This window comes from Frankliniella occidentalis, unplaced genomic scaffold (genome assembly GCF_000697945.3).
Source record: "Frankliniella occidentalis isolate FOCC.00 unplaced genomic scaffold, Focc_3.1 Scaffold309, whole genome shotgun sequence".
NCBI classification, from domain to species: Eukaryota; Metazoa; Arthropoda; class Insecta; order Thysanoptera; family Thripidae; genus Frankliniella; species Frankliniella occidentalis.
Genome location: NW_026267434.1, coordinates 40,504 through 40,879, shown reverse-complemented (window position 1 = coordinate 40,879; position 376 = coordinate 40,504).

Below are 376 nucleotides of genomic sequence, written 5' to 3'. Positions count from 1 at the left end.
GCCTACGGCAAATCCTGGCAACCAACCCTAAGGGGCTGAAAGGGGGTATCAAAGAAAAGGGGGTAGGTCAAAAAAGTCAGAAAAGAATATTTTTTTATGAGCTCCTTAGGGGTAACTCGTCAAAGTAGAGCCCAATGGGCAAAAATTTCGTCCGTTTGGCTCTACCTCTAACCGTTTAGGCGTTAGAGGGTCTTGTTTGACGAAAATAAGTTAAAAATTGCTGTAGTGAACAATTAAATGTAAAAGAAGGCCCAGAACCGCAAAAGAGGTAAGAATTTTCCTCCCCCCAGCCCAAAAAACGTTTTCTAAGCAGATGGGTGGGTTGTAGTCGCGGTGTTTCACCGTTACATCTCTTTCTCGTGTCTACGGGGCAAAT